The sequence below is a fragment of the Cervus canadensis genome, chromosome 26 (genome assembly GCF_019320065.1).
Source record: "Cervus canadensis isolate Bull #8, Minnesota chromosome 26, ASM1932006v1, whole genome shotgun sequence".
In the NCBI taxonomy this organism is placed as follows: domain Eukaryota; kingdom Metazoa; phylum Chordata; class Mammalia; order Artiodactyla; family Cervidae; genus Cervus; species Cervus canadensis.
Genome location: NC_057411.1, coordinates 36486769 through 36513153, shown reverse-complemented (window position 1 = coordinate 36513153; position 26385 = coordinate 36486769). Strand labels below are relative to the sequence as shown.

General features: G+C 39.3%; 1 long non-coding RNA gene across 1 annotated transcript in view; it reads right to left on the bottom strand.

The window, feature by feature from the left end:
- Positions 1–20648: 20648 nt before the first annotated feature.
- Positions 20649–26385, bottom strand: part of LOC122428438 — a 31367-nt gene continuing 25630 nt past the window's right edge. Inside the window, exon 3 of the long non-coding RNA XR_006265713.1 lies at positions 20649–20659. This is a non-coding gene — a long non-coding RNA (uncharacterized LOC122428438). The remainder of the gene's footprint in view (positions 20660–26385) is intronic.

The window sequence follows — 26385 nt, the reverse complement described above, 5'->3', positions numbered from 1 at the left end:
TTTTAGGAGCACTAGCAACAAAAACCGACGTTCTGAACTATGAAGGAAGTACTAACAAGCACAGGGCTTATGTGGGTCTTGAACCACCATGGAACTGAGCATCCTGACTTGAGGGTAGTGGGTCAGGAGGGTGTGGCAAGGAAGGGGGCCTGCCCAGCTTTAACTTTCCAGATAAACACATCCCCCCACAGTCAACCTTGAGTGTGGGAAATTAACCAAAAGACAACGGAGCGTTTCAGGCAAGTCCCCAATTCTCCTAAAACCTGAACCAAAAGTGGAAATGCTGTAATTTGTGACTCATTCATTTGTAGTAAGTATCGCCTGCTGCCTATGTTTTTATAAAATTGCCATAAATGTTTCCGTCTCCAAGAAAAATAGTCCAATAACTTTATACATGGGAGGTCTAGAGCAGCATGAGAGAACTGGATACCTGTGGTAGAAGGGAGGAAGATTAAAAATGCATGAATATAAAATGAAGAAAAGTAAGCACAGTGTACTGGAGACATTAGCTATCTATGAAATCAAAATTTCTCACGCCTTGCCTTTTCATTTGGTTTATTGTTTCCTTTGGTGACATTTGCAGAGATGTGGCTAGACCTAGAGAATGTCATACAGAGAGAAGTAAGTCAGAAAAACAAATATCATCTATCACTTATATGTGTAATCTAGAAAAATGGTACAGATGAACATTTTGCAAAGCAGGAACAGAGACACAAATGTTAAGAACAAACATGGATGTCAAAGTATGGAGGAGGGGACGGGATGATTTGGGAGAATGGGATTGACATATATACACAGTGTATAAAATAGATAACTAATGGGAACCTACTATATAGCTTAGGGAACTCTACTCAGGCCTCTGTGGCAACCTAAATGGGAAGAAAATCTTTTCAAAAGCAGTTGCATGTATACATATAACTGCTTCACTTTGCTCTACAGTAGAAACCAACACAAAATTGCAAGGCAACTATGTTCTTATTCAGTCTCTAAGTCGTGTCTGAGTCTGTGCAACCCCATCAACTGCAGCATGCCAGGCTTCCTTGTCCTTCACTGTCTCCCAGAATCTGCTCAAACTCATGTCCATTAAGTCAGTAAAACTAACACAACATTTTAAAGCAACTATACTCCCATAAAATTTTTTTAAAAAATGGCTCATGCTTCCTTCTTGTGCTTCAGGAGAGTCTAGTCAAGAAAGCAGCATGATGTAATGAAAATAGCAAAGGTTTTGGATCTAACGTTAGCAACATAGGATTTCAATCCTAGTTTCCTTCTTCTTAGCTATGTGACCTTAACAAAGATACTTAATGTATCTGAGCTTAAGTTTCTTGATCCACACACAAAAAAACCATCTTTTAAAAATACTTGCCGTAAAAGATTATTGAAAACATAGAAAGATAGAATATATCAGCAAGTGGAACTTGTTAACATTCTCTAAATGTCAGCTGATGTTATTAATTTTTAATTAGCATCATTAATCACTACACTGTATTGTCCAGAACATAATTAATAGACGTCAGTTTACCCAAGTTAAATCAGATTTTAGTGATGTGCTTGACTGCATAAACAGACAAATTCTTTACACTTGGATCTTGATTCTCAAATAATCAGAGTCAAGTAATAGTGAAGAAAGTTCCTGAGAGAAAAAGAATGTATATATTTTTACAAAAAGTATGATTAATATACCTACTGTTTCTACAACATAAATGATAGAAATTAGCGTATGACAAATTGTCTTGTAGGTCAACAGTCTGAAGAAGATAAAGGGACTGCAGAAATACAATAGCATGGGCTAAAAATGTGGCTTAGAGAACAAATATGAGCCTTGGAACTGGAAACCAGAGGCCCCTCATTCCCACCAACTTGATAAAGAAATGCAATTTCTTATTTTTTTTTCCTGTGCCAAATTTCCTTGTTTAACACAAACAATTAGTTCAGGTTATCCACTTATCAAACTTCAAGGATCTAATTTATTAGATCCAAGATAGTGTAAAATTTCCAGGTGGAAAGGTCACCTCCAGGCCCAACCCAATCAGAAAATTCTGGCTCACGTCTACCCACATGGATCCACTTTCCAGCCTACTTCATGGAAATTATCTGGACCAAAGGATTGCAATTTCTCTCTTGCCACAAATAAGCTTGACAGACTCTACAGGTTAATGAAAGACCAATGCTATAGATGTGAGGAATGGTGGTTGGCTTTTAAGCCAGGCTCTTCTAGCTGATTCACAAGTTGTAGCCCATTAAGTGTCTCAGCAAGGGGCTTCTTGGGAGAGGAGTATCTGTTTGTTCTTCTTTATGGAGTCTAAATGTTAGTATTCATAAAACAGATGTCTTCAAAGCAGTGCCAGTCAGCTTAAACACAAATATGATATTAGTCATTTGTAAAGCAGATACACATATTTCTCTAATGGGTTGCAAGACTCTGATTTTGAGTACTAATTCACGATTTAATATATTGCTAGTTGCTCTTGAGTTAAGCATTTCAGCCAAGCATTAGGGTCTATTTTGGGCTCACTGGACTATTAATTCTAAGCACCAAACAAAATCTTATGAGAGATGGGATTTTTTTTTTTAAATTGTCCTTTAAGTTACACAAAGAAGCAAAAATTCCCTCCAAGATATTAATACTCTAATTATAAACTTTCTGGTTGAGAAAGTCTTGAAAAGCTTTGTCTCTTCTACGAAGTCAAAAGTCTTTGGCTTGGCTTCACTTAATTTTTCCCATTCAGAACATATGGGAATATTCCCAAAACATCAGAGCAGCTGGTCCTTTTGAAATCAGAAAAAACTTTTCTTTCTAATGCTACTTACATTATAGAAAAAGGAATCCACACTGCTGGCAAAACAGCTGTTCTTATTTCTGAAGGATATTGCAATGGCTAAGGCAACATGTTTTCCTGCTTAAATTACAGTTTTGAAAATGAGAAAGATCAATCATTGTTTATAAATTGAGTTGTAATAATATCAGTTCCCTTCTTTCAACTTATTTAGAATGTTTCCAAATATGGGGCAGATTATCACACAGCCCAAATGGTCACATTTTTGACTGACTTTCTCAGTTTACATTGAACAGTTGATAGTTTATAGGAGGTACAGCTTTTCTGAAAGTTATGACATGGAATTTTTTTCTCCTAATATTTACAGTTGTACATGCAAGACATCAAGAAATTATTTGAAGGGAAAAGAGGCAATTGAACAAATCAAAAAAATATCTTCAGAAGTTTAAATAATATCCTAAGTTACAGATGCCCTCAGTAACAAAATAGACTTCTGCTCTCCTGGTCCAGTGGACACAAGACTATACCAAACCTCAAATGTTGTTTTGATAACTCTCATCTTTCTTACACAAAGGTGGCAAACTTACTTTGTAAACTGTTCACAGTTCAAAACTGAATCTATAGAAGTATTCACTCTTTATTGTTTGGATAGAAATTTATACTTCTTAGCAGAAATGAGTAAAGGTTGAAAGAAAAATTGTTTCCCTGGATTTAAAAAGAACAGCTTAAAAAATACTTGATTTAAAATTTTATTCAAGACCAGAGAAATCCCTTAACTAATATGATCTGCAGGGTAAAATAGTACTTGGTGCTGCTGCTAAGTCGCTTCAGTCCTGTCCGACTCTGTGCGACCCCATAGACGGCAGCCAACCAGGCTCATCCGTCCATGGGATTTTCCAGACAAGCGTACTGGAGTGGGGTGCCATTGCCTTCTCCATAGTGCTTGCTACCGATCAGCAAATTCTTAGGCCAGATTTCCTAGTTATTGCTTTAGCAACAAAATGGAAGCTATTTTCTTCATAAAACCACTTAATTCATGTTATCTTACAGGCAAAATAACAAACTACTTTTAAGTTCCAACTATATGCCAGAAATGGAGCTCAATGCTTTACAGACATGATTTACTTTAATCTTTGAATTATGCACGTGGTGTTGGTGAAATTAATCCATTTTATAGTAGGGCAAGTCAACTTAGGGAGTTTTATATTATCTCTCATTTATCTTAAAATTCTTTGGATTGGACAATGTGATATATATATATACATATACATATATATAGCTTTGATATATAGTCTTGTTTTATTCCCTACAGTGATTAGTGAACATCTGAAGTACCTAATTGGGAAGACACTGCAGGGTTACTTGGCACATCGCAAGACTAATTGAAAGCCATAATCTATAGACTGACACTCTAATTTTTTCATCTATCTTTGAAAAAACTTAACAGAGCTTTTGTTAATTGGCAATATGGAGGATATTAACATTTACCAAAGAACTGCAAGTAATCAAATTGGTTTAAATCAGTTCACAAGACTGGTTACACAATTTGCTCAGAATGGTATAGGTTGAGATTTGAACACAAGTCCTCCTCATTCAAAAATGAACCCTTGCTTTGAACCACAATGCGGAGTACCCTCCAATCTTACCTTCTGTCAACACAGGACAGAATATTAGTCTGGCTGAACTCTTGATTGGTAATTGAAGATACACAAGAAAATTAAGGACAGAAGGGGAAAGGCAAGAGTCCTCCTCCCAAGACTGGCACATAATTCTTATCTTGGTGAATCAAGATCGTAGGCCCTTTTTCTACTTTCCCATATTGGGCATCTGTTTTAGGTTGATAGGGCGTCCATGACAATATACCACAGACTGGATGGATTAAACAACAGAAATTTATTTTCTCACAGTTCTGGAAACTGAAAGTGCAAGATCAAGGTGTCAGCAAAGTTGGCTTCCCCTGAGACCCTTCTCCTTGGTTTGCAGATGGCCACCTTCTCTTTCTGTGCTCACGTGGCATTTTCTCTGTGTCTCTGGCATCTCTCATGTGTTCTAATCTCCTCTTCTTCTTGGGACACCACTCAGATTGGGTTAGGACCCACCATAATGGCTCTCATTTTAACTTGTCTCTTCAAAGATCTGATCTCTATATAGAGTCACATTCTGAGGTATCTGGGTTAGGGTTTCAACATAGTAAATTTTGAGAGGAACACAATTCAATCCATAATAGAGAAATAGTAGTTTCTTTCCAATGCATCTCATCAAATGGAGCATAATCTCACAGTATTATTATTTTAAAATGACACAGCAAGCCAAAACAAAAGCTTTAGGTTCTCAATGAATCCTACCTACATCAGATACGACTGCCCCACTATGTGGTTGATTTTCTAGGCTGCACTGATCAAGCTTAAAACCACCACCCAGCTTAAAACCCTGGATGTCTACCCATTGCCTGTGGTTCAAATTGAACTTTATGACAGGAGCATGCAAACTCTGTGTGCTTGTTCTCACCTCCCCTACCTACCCACTTACACTTGGGGTTTACCCAGCGCATGCAAGTCCCTGCATATGACCCGAAAGACATCCTTCCATATCTCTGCTCATGTCCTTCCACTGAACTTCTCTTCTTTTTCCCTTTCCAGACTCAAGTTTTTCTATTTAAAACTTAGAGCAGATATTGCTTGCTCTAGCCTCATTGCTTGACCTTTGCCTGCCTACCTCTCTTCAACAAAGTGGGATTTGCTTCCATTCCAAAGTGGTTCTCCATACATCCTTCTTTACTGGTGGTTTAGTCACTAAGTCATGGCCAACTCTTGTGACCCCATAGACAGAGGAGCCTGGCAGGCTACAGCCCACAGGATTCTCCAGGAAGAAATACTGGAGTGGGTTGCCATTTCCTTCTTGAGGGTATCTTCCCAACCCAGGAATTGAACCCAGGTCTCCTGCATTGTAGGTGGATTCTTTACCAACTGAGCTACAAGGGAAGCTCCCTTCTTTAATAGCAGCTGTCATTTTTTAATTAATTTTTATTGGAGTATATTTGCTTTACAATGCTGTGTTAACTTCTACCACATAGCAAAGTGAGTCAGCTATACATATACACATATCCCCTGACTTTTGGATTCCAACCCCATTTAGGTCCCCACAGTGCATTGAGTTCCCTGTGCTATACACTATGTTCCCATCAGTTCTCACCAGTCCCAATCTTCCCATTCCTCCTCTTTGCTCCTTGGTATCAATAGATTTGTTTTCTTTGTCAATAGCAGTTGTCACATAATTATGACTTCATTTATCTACCTTCCCCTCCAGATTGTGAATTCCCGGCAGCAGGATTTATCTTTGTTAATTGTCATATCCTGAGGGTCACATACAGAATCCAGCTCTAATAGGACCTTAAGAGATAACTATTAACTGAATGAAAGTTACCTATCAAGGGATAAAATATGAACCATAATAATTTATCCTATATTACAGCTTCTATAAAATTGTTCAGCTTCCACCACAAAGATAGGCAGTATGGATTTGAGACATGTTTGTTTGTTTTTTGTCATCTTATCATTTTTCAAGAAACTGAATAAACTATTAATTTTTGTGGATCTCAATACATGGATGATGGTTGCTCTGAGTCTGGGCTGACAGAATTTGATACCTGAAATATACCAAAGAATTTTTCATATGGTCTAGAAGATCCAATAAACCAGTTCCTGAACTTTTAAATCTAGCCATGTTACATATAAGTAAGTAACCTCACAAGGATTTTTACTTTGGTCTTTTAGTTATTTTTTTAAACTCCTGAGTGGAAAAAAAATAAGACTCCCTTTGGCACTGAATTGTCAGTGCCTTTGAAGACAAGTTTTACCCAGCAAGATCGTGTTAAGGACAGAGGCTTGTTTTGAGACATACTGCCTGTGGGATGGTTTATTTTAAGCCATGATACTGTGATATTAGCAAGTTGTTATTCATGGAGGCATTGATTAATATGCTTTTCCTCCTGACAGCATCAAAGCACCAGCCCATTCATTTCTCCCCACTGAGTCCTTGGCACATAATATATTACAAAGACCTAATGAAGGGTTCTTTCAGTCTCTGTAAGATTGTACTGAGCACAGGTCTTTTTACTCAGTGAAAGGACGACATATCACTACAAAATGTTTGTAAATTGTCTTAGTAGTTTATCCAGAGTGAAAAGAAGCTCTGAAGGCTATCAGTGTTAAAATTGAAAAGTAAAGCAAATTCTATTAGCAAACAGTTGATAAAGTCCAATGTCGCATCGGGGAAAAGGGCAGATTGGAGTGATGATCTCTTGAAAGATAGAGGGTCTGGTGTATTTCCCATAGAAACCACATTTCTCTGTTCATCAACCAAATACTCATCAACCTAACTGGCAACATTCAAAAATTAATAAATTTCACACAATCTTACTACCATATGAATAACAGAAAGCAAATATAATGATTTTATGAAATGAGCTACATTTTTAGTTAACTGTAAAGCCTAATCATCGAGGTACAATGAGAGGATTCCTTTAAAACAAGCTGCTCAGCACTATTTACAATAGCCAAGACATGGAAGCAACCTAAATATCCACTGACAGAGGAATGGATAAAGAAGATGTGGTACACATATACAATGGAATACTACTCGGCCATCAAAAGAAGGAAATAACGATGTTTGCAACAACATGGATGGACCCAGAGACTGTCATACTGAGCAAGTCAGAGAAGCAGAAATTTTGAATGGTATCCCTTATAGGTGAAATCTAAAAAGACATGATACACATGAACTTACTCACAAAACAGAAACAGACTCACAGGCTTAGAGAATGAACTTATGGCTGCTGGAGGGAAGGATGGGGAGAAGGGATAGTCAGGGAGTTTTGGATGGACAGGGACACACTGAGATACTTAAAACAGATAACTAACAAGGACCTACTGTATAGCACAGGGAAATCTGCTCAATGTTATTTGGCAGCCTGGATGGGAAGGGAGTTTGAGGGAGAATGGATACATATATAAATGTGACTGAGTCCCTGTGCTGTCCACTTGAAACTCTTACACCATTGTTAATCAGCTACACTCCAAAACAAAATGAAAAATTTAATTTAAAAAATGGAAAAAAATAGCTGCTCAAAGTAGGAATTTTTAAACATTAAGCATTCAGAGACAATAATATTGACATTCTCCAACCCAAGAACTGCACATAGAGGGTCTAAAGAATAGAAAACTTTTAGATAAGCTAAGTTACATACATAGACTATAATATCCAGTTACTAATGTTTTGAAGAGTGGTGGCTCAGATGGTAAAGAATCTTCCTGTAATGCAGGAGACCCAGTTTCAATCCCTGGATTGGGAAGATTCCCTTGGAGAAGAGAATGGCTACCCACTCCAGTGTTCTTGCCTGTAGAATCCCTTGAATAGAGGAGCCTGGCGGGTCACCGTTGATGGAGTCGCAAAGAGTCAGACATGACTAGCAACTAACACTAACCCAAAATGATCTCATCTCTAGATCCTTGTTTCAGTAACATCTACAAATACCCTATTCTGAAGTTCTGGATGGATGCACATTTTGCAGGGCCACCACCGAAACTACTCTATGACCCCAAAGTGTCACCTTGCTTTCAAAGCAAAAAAGCACCTTTCAGTATTCATTTGCATGGCTAGGTGGATGTATATATTACATTATCTAGCTTTAAACAAGTTAATCTTCACAAAGTGGCAAGTGGATCAAACTTTCAGTTTTAAAAAAACCAACAGACTGAGAATTATGCAAGCCCATTGAAAAAATCAAGAATATAGAAAGACATTTCTTCCATCCCTTGTATGAGTTCTTTATCAGCCACAGAAAACTACAGTAACATAATCATACCTAATACAACCAAAGTAGACCAAAATTTTTAAAATCACCAGGAAGTTAATGGATTGACATCTGCTACCATCAACAATAAATCTTTGAGACTTTCTTTAATTTTGGTATGATGTCATGACAATTAGTAATTTGTTTTAAAATTAAACACTCAACATAGAGACACAACTCCATAATTTTTTCAGTCATGTTTAAAAGTCATCTTAATTTTACATTACTCAGTCACACAATAGACATAAAATCACCTTTGGAAGTTTCTCACAATGAGAAAAAAATTTTAAAGCCATATATTATCTAAGAAATCTTGGTTCTTTTTCATGGTAAAAATTAGCAGAACATACACACACACACCACACAAAATGGAAACAAAATAATAAGCCTTTTCATGAGTAAATCATTTTGGAAGATGTATAGAACATGTTGGTGACCCAGATAGTAAAGAATCTGCCTGCAATTCAGGAGACCTGTGTTTGATCCCAGGACCAGGAAGATTCCCTGGAGAGGGAATGGCTACCCACTCCAGTATTCTTGCCTGGAGAATTCCATGGACAGAGGAGCCTGGTGGACTACAGTCCATGGGGTGGCAAAAAGTCGGACACAACAGAGCGTCTAATACTTTCACTTTTCACTTTTCATAGAACAGGCAACTGAAGACTAGAAGAAACAAGGAGTGGAATGACAATCTGCACATGATGATATGTTTTCCCTAAAGTTGGAAGAAAATATTGATATTTATCAATTAGAAATATCTATATTTCTAATATAACTCATTCTGCTTGCTAGATTCTGTTTCAAAAATAAGATATATCAAAACTAACTTTTTGTGCACGATGAAATTGAAGATGTATCATAAAAGACATACTGTTGGCAATGAGCTCTTTAATTTTTAAAAAATAGTGTCTTTTCCCGACAATATCTACATTAAAACATTAATGGAGCAATTATTTTGCCTAAAGACTAAAGAGAAGATTATAAGGAGAAATCACTGGGATGCGGCCACACTTTGAATTCTTTCACTTCATCGTTCATCAGCAAACTACAGCAGCAAAATAAATGACAGAAGTACACAGAGTACTTCAGGAAGTATGGATGCAATTCATTTTTTAAAAGACCTTGAAAATACAATAGCGTTCTTACAGAGCCTCAGGGTAATGAGGTGGGGAATAAGCAAGGGAAGCTGCTCCACAGGCCAGACATGTATTTGTTGTTGTTGTTGTCTGGTCATTAAGTCGTATCCAACTCATGGACTGTACTTCTTATCTTGCATCTAAATCTTTAGAAAGTTGTTTTACTGAAGATGAGCTGTACATTTTTCTGTTAAAAGAAGACAGATGTTCTATTTTTAATTTGTTAAGGAACTGCCACTGGAGAAGGAAATGGCAACCCACTCCGGTATTCTTGCCTGGGAAATCCCATGGAAATCCCGGTGGGCTACAGTCCATAGGGTCACGAGTCAGACGCGCCTTAGTGAGTAAACCACCACCACTGCCAAGGAACTTCCGTGCTGTTCTCCACAGTGGCTGTATCAATTTACCCTCCCATCAACAGTGCATGAAGCTTCCCTTCTCTCCACATTCTCTCCAGCATTTATTGCTTGTAGATTTTTTGATGATGGCCATTTGATCAATGTGAGATGATACCTCATTGTCATTTTGATTTGCATTTCTGCAAAGCAGAAACAGACACAGATGTAGCGAACACATGGATGGATACCAAGGCGGGAAGGAAGGGATTGGAGGAATTGGGAGTTTGTGATTTACAAATATACACTATTAATTGTTGTTTAGTCACTAAGTCATGTCCAACTCTTGTGTGACCTTATGGACTGTAGGCTGCCAGGTTCCTCTGTTCATGGGATTTCCCAGACAAGAATACTGGAGTAGGTTACCATTTCCTCCTTCAGGGGATCGTCCCAGCCCAGGGATAAGGCTTGGATCTCCTGCTCAGCAGGGAGATTCTTTAACACTGAGCCACCAGGGAAGCAGATATACTATTGGTACTGTGTATAAAATAGATAACTAATAACAACATACTGTATACCACAGGGAACTCTACTTCATGCACTGTGGTGATATGAATGGAAAGGAAATCCAGGAGGAAGAGGAGATACATATACAGATATAGATATATTGCTATTTCACTTTGCTTTACAGTAGAAACACATCACTGTAAGGCAACTGTACTCCAATAAAAATTAATTTTAAAAAAGTGTTTAAATGTGCCGACCTGGTCCATGGAACATGTAGCTCTTAGTAGTATAACCTCTAGCAGAAAATTTCAAAAAATAGTAATAACTGTGTATAACCTATTCATTCCACTTAAAGGTGACATTTCAATAATAAAAAATAAAAAGGTGTTTTTTAAGAGTGGTGAAGAGGGAGTTGTTAAAATCACTGTTCTTAAATATTTCTACATCTATATGTATTTGTTACCAAAAAAAAATATGATTTGTACCATCTAGAAAAACTCATATCTGCACACTTTTAAAATTGGGAACATTCTGTCAAATAACTGACCAGTCTTCCTCAAATCTGTCAAAGTCATCAAAAATGAGGAAGGTCTGAGAAAACAAGGAAAGTTAACTGTCACAGTCTGGAGAGCCTGAGGAGTCACATCCTATTCTGAAATAGAAAAAGGACATTCGGTAAAGACAAAGGAAATCAGAAAAAAGTCTGGATTATAGTTAATAGTAATGTATTAACATTGGTCCATTGGTTGTGACTAACGTACCTGGTACTGTAAGATGATAACAGTTAGGAAACCAGGGTTATGCTACAGAAGAACTCAATGTACTCTGCATCACTTCTGTAACTCAAAATATTCTAAAGTTAAAGTTTATTTTTAAAAAACATGTAATCAGAATTTTTTAACCCATTTATAAATCTTTCAAATGAAATATGGCAGTGGACTCATATACTAAATGTACAAGCTGCATCATCCTCCAAGTATTTAAAAGAAAACTTAATAATGAATATCAGGGAATTTACTAGCCAGAGACTTTAATAAAAACCTTTGCATGATTAGCATCTGGGACGAAAATGAAAGTCATGGTTTAGGAGGTATAGCTAACACTGTACTCCCTGCATTTGCATCTGGTTATCTTGGTGAGGTATCTCTAACCTGTGAAACAAGTTAAAAACAAATATTCAAATAAAGGGAACCAGATCTTCAAATCTCTGTATGAAAAACTGCGAGCCCAAAGTTTTCAAATAATACAATATTCAGTCACACTGTTAGTCACTCAGTCGTGTCCAACTCATTGTGACCCCATGGACTGTAGCCCACAAGGCTCCTCTGTCCATGGACTTCTCCAGGCAAGAACACTGGAGTGGATGGCCATTTCCTTCTCCAGTGGATCTTCCCCACCCAGGGATCGAACCCAGGTCTCCCACATTGCAGGCAGATTCTTTACCATCTGAGCCAGCAGGGAAGCTAAAGAAGGCCTGCAGGATGGTGATAATTCTCACCCCATTGCTATTAAGCTTAGTCAGATGACTTCCTTTGACCAATGAAATGGAAGTGGGAGTGGAATGCACCACTGTAGAAGAGAAGTTTTAAGAAAATCAAATGTTTCTAGAATGTCTTCTTCTGTCATGAGTGCAGTAATGCCCCCACCCCCAGGAAGAAGCAGTTCCAAATTAGCCCAGTACCCAGAGTAAGGAGTCAAAGGTGACCCACAGCATACATTTAAGTCAGAAACAAACTTTTATTGCATTCCCTACTGAGACTTTGAAACTGTTTGGTGTTATAGCACAACTAGGCAAAACTGGCTGCCATGGGCAATATTAAGGGCCCACTTAAAGGTACTTAAAGGTACCATCATGAATGTACAGTAAGACTTCTTGGCATGGCTATGGGTTTATTCCCAACCACATTCATCTGCATGGAGGCAGGCATGGCATGTGTGTAGAGCGAGATTTAAACAGGATTGTGAAGCATTAAACTGTGTATAAAGAAGAAATTAGCAAGTGCTTTTGAATGTTACAAAGAAGTACTTATCATAATTAATCATGACATCGAAGTAAGAAATAAGGTATTGAGGGCACCAAGGAAGAGTGAAAAAGTGTTAGGGAAACAGATTGAAAGTCTTGGTTGGGAGTCAAAGATTTTTGGAGTTGAATTGCTGGAGAGAGTGAAATGAAAAAATAAGAGGCTGTGGCCAGAGCATGGATGCTCCCTCTATGCAAGAATGGCTGTTTCTGGTGACAAGATCTACAGCAGAGCCCCTCAAAATGATATCAAAGTCAATCTGTGAGCTTCATATGAGTCCACAATAAGATAATTGCAGAAACCGGAAATAAAAAGTAGAAAATTTGACAACTTGACAGTGTCTTGACACCTTTGCATGACATTTGACTGTGGGTTTGCATCCTTTGCATCTACATACTTTTTAACAGTTTTTAAATTTCCCAAAAGCATCAGTTCATGATAAGTTAGACATTACAAAATAACAAAAACGAACTTTATATAGAATGAGGGTTTCAACTTCCTAGATAGTTTCACACAATACTTCTCAACTTTTTTATTTCTGGACCCCTTTACACTCTTACAAATTATTGATGGCCAAAGCATTTTATGTAGTTTATTTCAGTTACTACTCATTGTATTAAAAATTAAAATAGGAATTTTAAAAATATTTAATTCCATTAAGATATAATAAACCCATTAAATGTTAACATGTCTATTTTTTATAAAAAATAACTATGTTTTCCAAAACAAAAAATGGAAAGAGTGGTGTTGTTTTACATTTATGCAAGTCTCTCTAGTATCTCCCCAAATAGAAGACAGCTGGATTCTTGAATCTGCTTCTACATTTAACCTATTTTTACATTATAGGTCATGTAGCCTCTGGAAAACATACTATATTCATGACAGAATGAGAGAGAGTAACATCTTAGCAATATTATGAAAATAGTTCTTAACCCTTGGGCCCCCAGAAAGTGTCTTGGGCACCTCAGGGTACATTGGACCACACTTGGAGAACTCTGGTTTAGAGCGTAGACAATGGAATCTCCGAGGCAGGATGTAAGACAAAATGGTTGGAGGAAAGAAGCTGAAAAAGCTGAGAGGCCAAGAGTATTGGAAATCACTGATAATTATAGTAGGAATTGTGTTAAAGAGAATGGTTGTGTGTGGAAGAGCTAAAAATATACAAGGCCGGGGCGAGTGAAACAGAGAAGAGATAAGTTTCCTGGAGGACAGAACATATGAGTAGGGACTTGTAGAGTCTTCCTTTAGAAGTTACAAAATTTGAACAAAGTTGTTAAGAGAAAGTGTTCAGTTTAATAAAAATCAGGCAAGTTAGTTATTTCAGCTCTTCACAGAGCATTAAATATGATGAGGCCGTAAGAGATGTAGGGATTAAAATGCTTTTGTTCCTTTCCCTGGTGTGATTTCTGGTCATTTATATTTAATTGGTAGTTATTAATTGCAATGACTTTATTACCAGCAGGTCTGAATGATGCTAGCCAGCCACAGTTGTTATGTTTTGGCACTCTATAAATCTCCTCCTATGATACACCAGGCCAATAAAATAAGCATCACAATCCTTCAAGAAACAGTCAATAGTTTATAATATCTAGGCAATGATTGACATGTCTGGTCTTATTCTCTGCCAGCTATTAGTAGCAAAGGTCAAAACAGAACAATAAGTCAACTGAAACTTCAAATGAGCTTACATCTCTCTTTTTCAGACAAATGAGACCCATACCCCCAGGAATGTGCAGCTCAGAAATCAAAACGACATCTTTGGCTGAGCTACAGGAGAAAAGAATTGGGAATTTCAAGTAGACTTAAATGCCACATTTAGGAAGGTTTTAAAACAAATCACATCTAAATCCCAGACCCCAATTAAAAGGCTATTACTCTTGTTGAGTTTTGGCATTTCTAAAAAGATCTTAGGGCAGAGGAAGGAGGAATGAATAGAGGACTAGGACAAGAAAACACAGTCCAGGGACCTCCTAGGCTCACCAATGAAAACATTATTTAACAGAATAGGAATGATTTGTCACGGCGACATTCACATTCCCAGCGTAATTAATTTTCATTCCCATCATTGAGCATGAAGAATTAGAAAGTACATGAGGCAGAGAATTATAAATGTTCCCAGGTGAAAAATAAGAAGTACTTGACAGTATTGTTATTATTTAACGCTCCCTGAGCACCAGAAAGAGGCCAGCCTGGCATGGTCGTGAACAAGGCAGTAACATGCCATAAAGTCCGAGAATGGCTGTGATAAGCCAAAGCCCTTATGTTTCATCAGTGCTACTATCTGTCAATCTGGATTCAGTAGCAATTTAAATCCTGGCCATTGTTTGCGAATGCTTTGTTATACTCTTTTTTAGAACTACACCACTGTCATAAAGCCAACTCAGCAACTGCTTGACTAATTATGTTCCTATTTAAGATATCTTCACTTTGATTCATGATATCTGTATTCTGTGTACCCAGGAGGAGATGGGCTGAAGTCACAATTAGCAAATTTACAAGCAGTTTACCGCTTCTTCTCATCTGCCCAACCTACGGTACTCTGAAGAAGTGTAAAGCGTGTTTACTAAAAAAAAGTGGCAAAAAGAAAAGCAGATTCATAAATGTTTGTGGGGAAGAACTCAAAAGACGTTTACCTTTTTTGTACATATACCTCAAATGTTACTCTATTTTTTAATTTTTTATTGAAGTATTATTGATTTGGGGCTTCGCAGGTAGCTCAGCTGGTAAAGAATCTGCCTGCAATGCAGGAGACCCCAGTTCAATTCCTGGGTCAGAAAGTTCACCTGGAGAAGGGACAGGCTATCCACTCCAGTATTCTTGGGCTTCCCTGATGGCTCAGATGGTAAAGACTCTGCCTGCAATATGGGAGACCTGGGTTCGATCCAATCCCTAGGTGGGAAGATCCCCTGGAGGAGGGCATGGCAACCCATTCCAGTAATCTTGCCTGGAGAATCCGCATGGACAGAGGAGCCTGGCAGGCCCCAGTCTATGGGGTTGCAAAGAGCTGGACATGACTGAGCAGCTAAGCACACACATTACTGATTTACAATGCAGTGTGAGTTTCAGGTATATGGCAGCAAAATGATTCAGAAATATATTTTCTTCAGATTCTTTTCCATTATAGGCTATTGTAAGACACTGAATATAGTTCCCTGTGCTATATAATAGGGCCTTGTTGTTTATCTATTTTATACATAGGGGTATGTACCTGTTAATCCCAACTCCTAAATTATCCCACTTCTACCTTTTCCCCTTTGGTAACCATGTTTATTTTCTATGAAAAGACATTAACCTCTATCCAACACCCATTCCTTACATACTCATCTGTACACCAGATATGCCCTGCAATGTTGAGTCTTCTTCCCTGGCAAAATCAAGAAGAGCATGTAAGGCATGGCATGCTCTTTGTTTCTCCACGCAACATGAGTGTGTGCTAGCTAAATCACTTCAGTCATGTCTGACTCTTTGAAACCCTATAGACCACAGCCTGCCAGGCTCCTCTCTCCATGGGATTCTCCAGGCAAGAATACTGGAGTGGGTTGCCATTCTCTTCTCCAGGGGATCTTCCCAACCCAGGGATCGAACTTGAGTCTCCTGCACTGCAGGTGGATTCTTTACCACTAGGGCCACCTCAGAACTCAGCAAATGTGAGAGTGCTAATGCTAAGTCGCTTCAGTCATGTTAGACTCGGTGCAAACCTGTGAACTGTGTAGTCCACCAGGCTCCTCTGTCCATGGGATTCTCCAGGCAGGAATACTGGAGTGGATTGCCATTCCCTTCTCTGGGGATCTTCCATACCCACGGATCCAACTGGCATGTCCAACGTCTAACCTGCATTGGCAGGTGGGTTCTTTACCACGAGCACCTCCTGAGAGTAGCAACACATGATTTAGAGAACTTAGTACCAAAATGATCAAATGTTAGAGTACTAAGACCTTAAAGGAAATCATGGATTTAAGCATAACCGTAGCTAGTATCACAACTTTAAAGAAGGAAAAGAGTCATGATAACATGCTTGAGATTCCTTTCCAGAATTCCAGATAAACACAGAGAAGCCAGTTGTGTCACGTCTGTGTGAGCATGAAATCATCAAAAAGAATTTGGGAAGTATTCTTTCACTTGTACTACCTCTTTCCTCAGGACTAACATGTTGCTTCTACAACATAACTTATATCACTCTGGCCCGATCTAAACAGGCATGCCCCTTTTAAACAGTGTTTCAAAGGGAGCAAACTAAAAGCCTTTTATCCATTCTGCTCTTCTCAGCCTGTAATATTTTTTATTTTAATGTAGAATCCTAACAGCATTTCCAGTTTATCCCTCTTAACTCTTAAAATGAAGTTTTGCAACTGGATTGCTGACTAGAGATTCACTCTAAGAAGGTACCAAGCTGTTTTGGTAAATGGCCAACTATTGATAATAAGATTACATTATGTCCCTTTCATGTTACCTTTAGCATTGCTTTGGCAGGGATCTAACTATGGAAGCATTTTCATAGGTACATAGGTTTTCTGTAACATTTCATCCCATTTAATGCATTTGTATCTGTTAATGATTGTGCATGCCCAAAGTCACTGTGTTTATTTCATTTATGTCATGTTCAAAATGATACAGATTTAGTTCAGACTCTGATCATAAATTTTAGGTGATGCCACTAACTTAGGTGTTTCAGTGATACTACTAATTACAAGCCAGTCCAACTTTAATTTCTTCACAGATGTAGATAATATTCTATGCAAACTGGGTCAAAAAAAATGACAAGGGAACTAATCGAGTGTAAGAAAAGATTAACACCAAAGACAATAACATCAAGCAAATTTTCTCATCTAGATAACCTATCCTATATTTAAACAAGTGACATATTTCTAAACTGAGTTACTTGATGTTACAGTTACACAAAGGGATAAAGCAGGGAGTAATTCAGCTCCATAGTCAGCCAGAATGCTTTTGTGTCTAGAACTCTCTCAACATAGCAAAATAATGAGTTTTGTGGCTTTTTGAAAATTTTTTCAAAGAACATTCATTTCTATTATTTCATTCTCATCACCACCCTACAAAGACAGTACAACAGATACTTTCATTACATTTGACAGAAGACATTGAAGCAAAGATTTGCCCAGAGTCGAAGTTAAGTAAAAAGTCAAACATAAGAACTTAATTCTCCTGGTCCCTGGATGTGAGGAGTTGGGGTACAGTCATTTCCTTACCTTTGGCTTTGTGAGTAGATAAGATGCTCAGGAGTGTTCCAGGACAGGATCTGTCAACCTCAATACTAATCCTATTTTGGACAGGATTATTCTTTGTCTTGGGCTTCCCAGGTTGTTCAGTGGTAAAGAATCAGCCTTCCAATGTAGAAGATGCAGGTTTAATCCCTGGGTTGGGAAGATCCCCTGGAGAAGGAAATGGCAACCCACTCTATTATTCTTGCCTGGAGAATTCCATGGACAGAGGAGCCTGGGGGGCTATAGTCCAGGGGTTGCAAAAGAGTTGAACACGTACATTCTTTGTTGTGGGGAATGTTCTCTACATTGGAGGATGTTTAGAAACTCCATGTCCTCTACCTGGGCTTCCTGGTGGCTCAGATGGTAAAGATTCTGCCTGCATTGTGGGAGACCTGTGCTCGATCCGATCCCTGGGTTGGGAAGATCCACTTGAGGAGGGCATGGTGACCCACTCCAGTATTCTTGCCTAGAGAATCCCCATGGACAGAAGAGCCTGGCAGACCCCAGTCCATGGGGTTGCAAAGAGTCGGACACGGCTGAACGACTAAGCACACAGATGCCCTCTACCCACTAAATAGTAGTAACACCTCCTTTCTAGTTGTGACACCAAAAATGTTTCTAGACATGACCAAACGTTCCCTGAGGGGCAAAATTTCCCAATTTGAGAACCACTGGCCTAAAGATGACTTCAACGAAGTCATGTGACTCCCCTGCTCTCAGTAGCCAAGGGAAATAACTGATGTGGAGAGTTTCACCATTCAGAGCCACAAGAGAGGGTCTGCAAGAGATTGCTTTCAGCATAGCGCAGGGTTTTGGGAGCAGCAATCTTTCCTCCACCCTTTTTCCCTCATGTCAGAAGCAAGGAATTCAACATCACTTACTATAAGGTGGTTGGTACACTGATATGCTCGTGTGTCCAACTCTTTGCAACCCCATGGACTGTAGCCCACCAAGCTCCTCTGTCTATGGAATTTTCCAGGCAAGAATACTGGAGCCAGTTTCCTCCTCTAGGGTATCTTCCCAACCCAGGATTGAACATGTGTCTCCTGCATTGGCAGGTGGATTCTTCATAACTACCCCACCTGGGAAGCTCACTAACAGCCTTCACCTATAGTGACCTTGCTGGTGAGGGAAACCAGCTTGTATCTTGAGAGTGCTGAGCCACAGGGCTTGGGAGATGAACAACAGATCTCAGGACTTCCATGTGTGAGCATCAAGGCTGTGCCCTGCATAAGAACACCTAGTTAAGGTAGCAAACAAAACTGAAACACAAGCTGCAGGCCAAGGTCAAGCTGTGAGATTTGGTCTGGCACAGAGATACATCTCTCAAAGAAAGAGAAGCATAGTTTTATTTTTTCCAATTTAGTTGGAAAATTTTTTTTCCAACTCAGGTTTTTTTTTTCCCAATTCAGTTGGATTTTTTTTCCTAATTTAATTTTTTTATTTTGTTTACAATTCATTTAAAGGCACCATTTGAGTTAGTGGTTCTACTGGGACGTGGTCAAAGATGAGGAAAGAGAGAGAAAAATGAGGAATCCAGGAAGATGTCAATACTACCTCCAGTTGGCCATGAATCATGCCATGGATTCAATGGTCGCCTGGAGAAGTCAAGTTCAGACATAACCCTTATATGGGTCACAAGCTAGGCGCTGGGACTCCCACAGTAAGAGGCTATGTAATGAACTGATTGGGCCAAGGCACATAAATGAAAGTGGGCTATTATTCATTGAAGAGAATTATGAAGAGTGAACCCATCACCTTGGACCACTTGAAGAACTAACATACATTAGACAGAGATGCAATGTCTAAAAGACAGACATGAGAGAGAACCTTACCATCACTGACAGCCAACTCACCAGACCATCTTCTAGGAAATATTCTCTTCTATCTCCTGTGTGCCCCTAAGCTAAGGATCACACACAGAATAAGGAGAGGGTGTGAAAAGGCCCCACTATTCCAAGATGCTAGAACTAGAAGTCTACCTGTGCATGGACCAACAAGCACTGTGAATTAAATTTGAGATAGGAATTTGGAAATAAGCAGGACTATATTTCAAAACAAGCACAAGACTGGTGTAATAGTTAAGTGTAACCCATAGTTCAGTTGGTAAAGAATCTGCCTGCAGTGCAGAAGACCCTGGTTCGATTCCTTGCATGGATGTGAGAGTTGGACTATAAAGAAAGCTGAGCACTGAAGAATTAATGCTTTTGAACTGTGATGTTGGAGAAGACTCTTGAGAGTCCCTTGGACGGCAAGGAGATCCAACCAGTCCATCCTAAAGGAGATCAGTTCTGAATATTCATTGGAAGGACTGATGCTGAAGCTGAAACTCCAATACTTTGAACACCTAATAGGAAGAACTGACTCATTGGAAAAGACCCTGATGTTGGGAAAGATTGAAGGCAGGAGAAGGTGACAACAGAGGATGAGGTGGTTGGATGGCATCATCGCCTTGATGGACATGAGTTTGAGTAAGCTCCAGGAGTTGGTGATGGAGAGGGAAGCCTGGTGTGCTGCAGTCCATGGGGTTGCAAATAGTCGGACACGACTGAGTGGCTGAATTGAACTGAACTGAACTGAACTGAACTGAACAGCCAGCCAGTTTTGTAATTCTCAGGATTTTACTCTCCCTGCCTCTCCCTGCTGTCCCCACCCAGGCTGGTATTTTCCATACAGATATTAAGGTTTTTCTAATTTCAACAAAATCTTGACACATTTCCAAAAATTTTAGGAAATATAGAAATTAAGAATTTGTATATTCTTCTACCTCTTAGCTTATTTACCTATGTATCCAGAGACAAAGGTGTTTACTAAACTGAATGGAAGAAAACAGACAGGAGGAGCTTAGGGGTCTTATCAAAGGCTCAAAGACTGTGTGCTCAGTCATGTGTAACTCTTTGTGAACCCATGGACTGTAGCCCACCAGGCTCCTCTGTTTATGAGATTTCTCAGGCAAGAATATTGGAGGGGGCTGCCATTTCCTTCTCCAGGGGATCTTCTGGACCCAGGAATCTAATCCATGTCTCTTGTATCTCCTGCATTAGCAGGCAGATTCTTTTAACACTGTGACATCTGGGAAGTCCCAGTCAAAGGCTCTGAAAATATAAATAAAACAGTGGTCTCTGCAGTGGCACCAGAAACACAGTCTGCAAATTTCTCCCTCCTCATTCAGGGCTCCCAGATTGGAGTTTCTCTATAACCCAACCTCCTTCCAGTGTTCTTTCCCTTGCAAAAGCCCAGCTCTAGACAAATCTAAATATTCAGCTTTTCTATTCCATGTCCATGTTCTTAAGCACTAGTGAGGCCATAATTCTATGATGAGTCAACCTTTGAATCAGTTGTTGCTGCCTGGATGCCTAAGCACATATATTTTGTTTACTCACTCATTCCAACTCTATTGTTTTTGTTGTCCAACTCTGGTCATTATTAAGTTGATCTGATGTCCCTACCAGGACTGCCCTTGCACATTTAATCTCCATCTAGTCTTCCCAGTCTTAGGAGTCAGTGTAGTCCCCTCACCTTTGAGAAATTTTGCTGGGCTTCTTCAGCCATGATAGGTTATCTGCCTCTAGGTTTGCATGCAGACATTTAATGTAGTTATCACAACATTTTCCCTACTGTTCTATAATTGATGATTTACATTTCTGACTTCCACAATAGAAAGTGAAACCCTTAAAGGAAATGATCTTGTATTGCTAATACCTAGCATTATGTCTCGGAGAAGGCAATGGCACCCCACTCCAGTATTCTTGCCTGGAAAATCCCATGGACAAAGAAGCCTGGTAGGCTGCAGTCATGGGGTCACTAAGAGTTGGTCACGACTGAGCGGCTTCACTTCACTTTTCACTTTCATGCGCTGGAGAAGGAAATGGCAACCCACTCCAGTGTTCTTGCCTGGAGAATCCCAGGGACGGGGGAGCCTAGTGGGCTGCCGTCTATGGGGTCACACAGTTGGACACGACTGAAGTGACTTAGCAGCAGCAGCATTATGTCTAGCATATATATATTCAATAAGTGGCATTTTAAAAAGAGATGAAGAGAGGAAAGGAAGGAATAAGGGAAGAAGGAAGGCAAGGAGGGAGGGAGAAAAGGAGGAAAGAAAGAAGGAAGAAAGGGAGAAGGGAGAGATGGTGAAAGACATTATGAAGGCACCGGGAATTTTCTCAGAAGACAGATTCAGGCATCCATTTTTTTAAGCCTTCCCAAACACAACCCTCTACTTCTCAATTTGCTGCTGACCTTTCTATCCACACAAGCTCTGCCTGTCACGTTGCTGAAGTACATTCCTGTCACATTGTCAAGTTTCTCCTTTGCTATTCTCTAAAGAACAATTGTGGAAGGATGTGAATGTGAATGAAATATATAAAACCTAAGGCCTAGAAGCTTGTGTTCCATTTCTAACACACCTATCATGATACACCCCTTTCATTTGACCCTTCAATGTGCCCCACCATTCCACTAGGAATGTGCCTCTAGGAATCTGTCACGGATTCCCTGGGACAGAGCCAGAGGTTAATTTCAGTGATGCTCCATTGCTATGTCTAAAATCCTCTCTCCTCATTGATCCCCAGCTAGAATAGTCCCCTAAGCTTGACTGAGTTGACTCTTTCCTGTCAACATGCTCATCACACTGTTAGATTAAGGGCAGCTCTTAAAAAAAAAAAAAAAAGGGGGGGAAGCTCTTGTGATCTGATCACTTAGGGGTCTCAGTGTAGGGTCATGGAGGCAGCAACCGTTGGGCTCCAACATGTCCAGTCTTCTCTTTTCACACAATCAAAATGAAATCTTAATAACTAGGTCATCAGCTCCTCCGTAAGCTAGGACACAAGTGTTTTCAAGTTTACACTCTTGCCTTGTTGCTCTCATTCAATCAAGAACTTGGATGAGGCTGAAGTAGACAAACACTTCTATAAAGTTTTCCCTCATGAAGAGGTGCTTGAATATTTTTTATGTCGGAATAAAAAGGTGAAGGCTAAAACCTTCAAATTGTTATTGCTACAACTCTTCTCAGGGTATACAGTTCATTGTAATTTATATGAAAGAGACACAGAAACAAACTGAATTTGACTAACACTCAGTTGGCATGCACTTTGCATTTCCTTTTAGGAAAAAAAATTATTGATAGAAACAATATAAGCTAACGATTAGAATTAGTTTAGTAGCTATTCAATTAATAGTTGTCTTACTATGGAAAACTTGACTTTAATCATAATTCAAGCTCCATTTTGTTATGCTATTAACCATAACTTTATATTGACTTCTAGTTGAGTTTAAAATTATGGTGGACAAATGAAAATGTCCTATAAATAATGGAAAAGAAAAACTAGAATATAGTTAGGAGGCCATGATCAGAGAAATGGATTAAGAGGTTATTCATAGAGGTGATAACTGAGTAAAAGTATTGATTATAGGGGCTTCCCAGGTGGCGTTAATGGTAAAGAACCCACCTGCCAATGCAGGAGATATAAGAGACAAGGGTTTGATTCTTGGGTCAGGAAGATTCCCTGGAGGAGGGCATGGAAACCTACTCTCGTATTCTTGCCTTGAGACTCTCATGGACAGAGTAGCCTGGCAGACTACATTCCATAGGGTTGGAAAGAGTCAGACACCACTGAAGCAACTTGGCATGCATGCATGCATTGATTATTGAGAATAAGAGAACAGGGCCTTGAAAAAAGATTGCTATTCATAAACAAATCAAAAGAACGAAAAGCCATGAAAAGACAAATCTACCATGAGGAAGATTTTTGGCCTCACTATAGTTAAGGTAAAAAACTATCTGTCTTCTTTTTCAAGTATTCGGAGTGCCTGACACTGAGTTCTCTGTAAGTATTATAAGTGTGTGTATATGTACGTATGTGTGTACTAACATCTGTGTAAATATTTGATGACTAAATAAGTAACAGGGTGCTAAATCAGATACTAAAGCTGAAGTATATTCTACATTTAGGTGCTAACTACAGATAAAATTAAAAGTTAAAATGTTCCATCTTAAAAGGATTTTAAGATGAAATTGTATACACATGAAAAATTTGTGAAAGAATAATTTGGTCACTTTGAAGAAAAACTAGATGAAGAACTAGAGATCAGTGGTGACTGATGCTAAATTCATTGTGGCATATCATTTCACAATAGATACCTATTTGGGATGGACAGGTACACACTGCTATATATAAAATGAATAACTGACAGGGACCTACTGTATAGCACAAGGAACTCTGTTCAACGTTACACAGCAGCCTGGATGGGAGGGGAGTCTGGGGGAGAATGGATACATGTATATGTCCAGCTGAGTTCCTTTGCCGTCCGCCTGAAACTGCCACAACATTGTTAATCGGCAATGTGTGTATGTGTGCGTGTTCGGTCACTTTGGTCGTGTCCGACTCTGCCATCCTTTGGGCTGTAGCCCTCCAGGCTCCTCTGTCCATGAGATTCTCCAGGCAAGAATAATACTGGAGTAGGTGGTCAAGCCCTCCTCCAGGAAATCAGTACTCCAGTATAAAATCAAAAGGTTAAAAAAAAGTTATAATGTTCAAATTCAATAGAAGTTGACCTCTCTTTCATTTAAAATGCCAATTATGTATTCCTGGTCAGTTTTTTTCTTCCAAGTGCTGACTCAAGAATTCAGACTCACTGTGCCTCGTGGCTCTGCCATCTTCATAACCTGGCTTCCAATATGGGGAACACCTGACTATGCTCATCTACAGAAAGCTGCCTAAAGAAGAATTTGGCAGATTTCATTCCCCCTCATATTCCATTGGCAAGAACAAACGTTATGGACCTGCTTAGATGTAAGAGGACCGAGAAATATACCCTTAACTGGGCATGTCTCTCAGACAACTACAGCATAAGAGAAAGTACAACTTTTTCGCAGGATGATTAATCACCTCTGAAATGAATCAGGAGATTTGTTTTGCTTTGTTTGTACGATCATTACGTTTAGAAGAATTAACTTGATTTAAAGTGTCATCAGAGGAGACAAAAGGAGAGACACTATGGATTCAAATGAAGACTTAAATGATAACTACATTCTGGGACGAGCCATACCAATTAAATGGCATAAAATCAAATAAATTTTTAGTCTCATCTTGAGTGGAGTTAAAACTTCTGTCTCTTGACCCTAATACTACTAATAAAAATGAAATAAATGTTCATCTTTTGAAGTAGAGTTAGCAATTTCAGTTCATTGTAGCTATAAAGCTGCTAAAACTTGTTTTTCTCTTCCAGTTGGGTGGAGAGGTTTGCCCTGAGTGGAGGAGGGTAGGATAAGGAAGAGGCAGTTACAGGCCTATAATTAAAATGCTTTGTTATTCAGGCAGAAAGAAGTTGTGAGTGATAAATGGAGTACTACAGTGTAAATGCCTGACATTAAACTGTTGATTGCCAAGGCTTTCAATTCAAAAGACTCTCATATGAATAAACACATTGCCAGTTATAAAGACACAGCTACTAGAAAACTAAGTGGGTAAAGAACTAGGCTACTCACACCCACAAAGTTGCCCATTCAGAAAACCCTGGGCAACCTAGATAGTTTTTTTGAGTGACCCTGCCTCCACTCTCCTGCACCAAATAGCCAATAAGGAGATCAGTTCAGTTCAATCACTCAGTCGTGTCCGACTCTTTGCGACCCCATGGACTGTAGCATGCCAGGCTTCCCTGTCCATCACCAACTCCTGGAGCTTACTCAAACTCAATTCCATCAAGTCGGTGATGCCATCCAACCATCTCATCCTCTGTCATCTCCTTCTCCTCCCGCCTTCAATCTTTCCCAGCATCAGGGTCTTTTCCAGTGAGAGAGTTCTTCGCATCAGGTGGCCAAAGTCTTGGAGTTTAAGCTTCAGCATCAGTCCTTCCAGTGAATATTCAGGACTGATTTCCTTTAGTATTGACTGGTTGGATCTCCTTACAGCCCAAGGGACTCTCAAGAGTCTTCTCCAACACCACAGTTCAAAAGCCAATAAGGAATGACCCTGCAAAACCCTAGACACCCAACTCAGACCCTGATAAGAGCAGAGCATGAAGTCCTTTCTCTTATATACCTGTGACCATATTGCATGGCCCTCCAGCATGCCCCATACCCTCCAGGATATGAATATTTAATGTTCTTCAAAGTTCCCTGATGGCTTCTTGCTGAAGTGTGCCCTGAGGTCATAATTATTAGAAACACAAGCCCTGACTCAGCCACAACACTGGCCCCAGTGTTATGGGGCCCGTGGAGTCCATGGAGCTCAGTGGGAACAGCGCAGCCCAGGCAGTGCCTTAGGCATTTCTAGCTTCGAGCGCTGCTGTCAATCAGCAGGGACCAACGCAAGTACTGTGATGGAGACAGTACTGAACTACTTTTTTTCTAATAATAAAATAAACTTTGTATAACATGAACAAATAAAACGTGGGTTTCTTCCCCCTCTGTTTGGATTAAATTCAGCTGTGTGTGTTTGTGTTCAGTTGTGTCTGACTCTATGTGACCCTATGGACCACAGTCTACCAGGCTCCTTTGTCCATGGGATTTCCCAGGCAAGAATAATGGAATGGGTTG